General features: G+C 41.4%; 1 pseudogene; it reads left to right on the forward strand.

The window, feature by feature from the left end:
* Positions 1-1,158: 1,158 nt before the first annotated feature.
* LOC103191873 lies at positions 1,159-1,756 on the forward strand (annotated as a pseudogene).
* The last annotated feature ends 757 nt before the right edge of the window (positions 1,757-2,513 follow it).

Genomic DNA, 2,513 nt, shown 5'->3' on the forward strand with positions numbered 1-2,513 from the left:
TTGAACCGCCAGCCTTCTGGTGAGCAGTCAAGTACCTTAGGCACTATGCTACCAGAGCTCCTCTGTAAAGGTGTACAACACTGGAAACCTTATGAGGCAGTTCTGCTCTGTCTTATAGGGTCTCTATGAATTAGAGTCCATTCAACAGCAAGGGTTTGGGGCTTGTTGGTTGGTTGGTTAAGTCACTTCATTTGCATGGTATATTGACCAGTCCCTGCAAAGTGTGTACCAATCACAGAGCAGGCTGTAGCACAAGGTCAGACAAAAAGTATCAAACCATCAAGTTGTTTACAAGGTACCTAGGAAATGTCAATCAACCTGGACAAAAATAGCAAACCCTCTGGAGGGTATAGAAAACTAGGGCAAAAGTAATTCCTGAGGGTTTAGAAGAAAAATCTCTCAAACTGTTCTTCCAAAGAACCAAAACAAAAGGTGACATAGGGAATCACTTCACCACAGTAGCCCAAGCTTCAGAGGCAAAGTCCCCAGCTCTTCCCAAAATGAAACACATAGGTGTGAATGAGTACAACTCATTTGATGGGAATACAGCAAAACCTAACAAAACTTGTAAATGCAAACACCCTGTCACCCAGAATATTTGCTTCTAAGAATAATTCACACAGATATGTTTATACATGCACACAGATACATTTTCACATTAATATTATTTTCAGTAGAGTTTGTCTCAGCAAGAATGGAACTAATTCAAATGTCTACTGTCTAACATTCACAAGAGATGGATCCTGGGAGAAAAATATGGAGCAGAACTTCATATTCAAATAATCCAAACTCACTGGACCCACTGATACTGTAGGAATCCCTGAGATTATTGCCCTGAGACACCCTTTAAACCTTGAATTGAAACTATCCCAAGGTCACCTTTTAGCTAAATAACAGATTGGCTCACAAAATAAAAAATATCACCAGTGACTACTCCTTTAAAAATCATCTTTTTGGGATCAAATGGTCAATAATTACTGTAAAACAGAGATGAGAAGGTAAGGGAGCAGGGAAACTAGATTACTGGAAATGGAACAACCAGAATGACAATAATGAGAACACTGATACATTGTGGAAAATGTAACTCATGTCACTGAACAGGTTAGCAGAACAGGTTTTGAGCAGGTTAGGTCAAGAGAATGTCACTCTTGAGTTGTTATGGAGGCCAGCAAGGACAGGCTTGTGGAGTCCTTGCTCTTATACCAGAATTTCCAGACATTTGTCCTCTCAGAAGCCACTTGAGTCCTTGAATGGATGGATGACAAAGGAGTCTTTGTTGCTGCCTCAGCCTGAAAAAAAAAACATGGGGTTCTTCATCTGACATTGCCTTTCAGACTTTCTGTGAAGGAAAATCAGGGCTTGTACCCAGAAAGAGATTTCAAGGTGCACCATGGAAGATTTTCAGAAACCTGTCTTTATCTAAAGCACATGCCAGAGACCAGGTTGCTGGTGATGAGTGTGGTCTTCCAGGTTGTTCCCTGAAGGTGTGGCAGATCGCAGAGGACAGTGATGTCTTAGAGCTGTCAGCACCATTGCCGTGCATGAGGCAGACAGGAGTCTCTGGCCAAGGATGGCTCTCTTCCCTCCAATGGCCCCTGGAGTCTCCATGGGGCAAGGCTCCACAGTCTGAGGATTACAGACCTGGAATACCAGAAGACCGTGTATACCTCAGACTTTGGTGACAGTGAGGTGCCGAGTAGCCTATAAGTTCCTGCGTGCAGACACTTTTGCCTCTTGTGGAAATTTTGAAACATAGAAATCATTGTCTTACCTGGTTAGCCCTTGACTACTAACTCAACAGCATATCTTCCAGAAAATATCTTGTCTGTAGCAATATGTCCCGATACTAGTTGGTTTCACTCTTTAAATGATTAATTTCACTTCATTTTATTATAAAGGTTATGAATACAGAGATCTATCTGTGTGTTAAAAGTATGTTGTATTATATATAGATTCATGTTTTAAAATCTATTAATGTAAGATTGATATAAGTGCAGAAATAGTTTTCTTAAACACAATGTTTGGTAAGATTCTCCATAGTAACTCACCCTATACATATCTAAGCACATATACTCTCTAAACCACATTCTGTATGGTTTAGGGAATGTTTGATGGACATTTGGATTATTTCTACCTTTTGGCTATTGTGAATGATGTTGCAACAAACATTGGTGTACAATTTGAAAAAGAAAAGAGATAATGTCACCCTTGAGTACAGTGCTGTGGTGATGTTTGTGTGTCAACTTGGCTGGGCCTGGTTGAGTGGCTGGGCAGCTGGTGGTAGTTATTCCCCATAATGAGACTGGCAATCAACTCCATGGTAGGATCTACCACAAGCAGCTGAGTAGCTGCCCTAGGGATATGGTCTGCTTCCCATATGTAAGAAGTAGCTTTGGGAATGGTCTCTAGCATATGGCATGCTTCGACCATGCATGTAGCCATGTCGTTGTTCAGCAGCCTGCCATGCTCTGCCGACCTTGGGACTTACAATGGATTTGAATTATGGCCTGCCA

This window comes from Orycteropus afer, unplaced genomic scaffold (assembly GCF_000298275.1).
Source record: "Orycteropus afer afer isolate SDZICR_OR568_19922 unplaced genomic scaffold, OryAfe1.0 scaffold00020, whole genome shotgun sequence".
Classification (NCBI taxonomy): Eukaryota; Metazoa; Chordata; class Mammalia; order Tubulidentata; family Orycteropodidae; genus Orycteropus; species Orycteropus afer.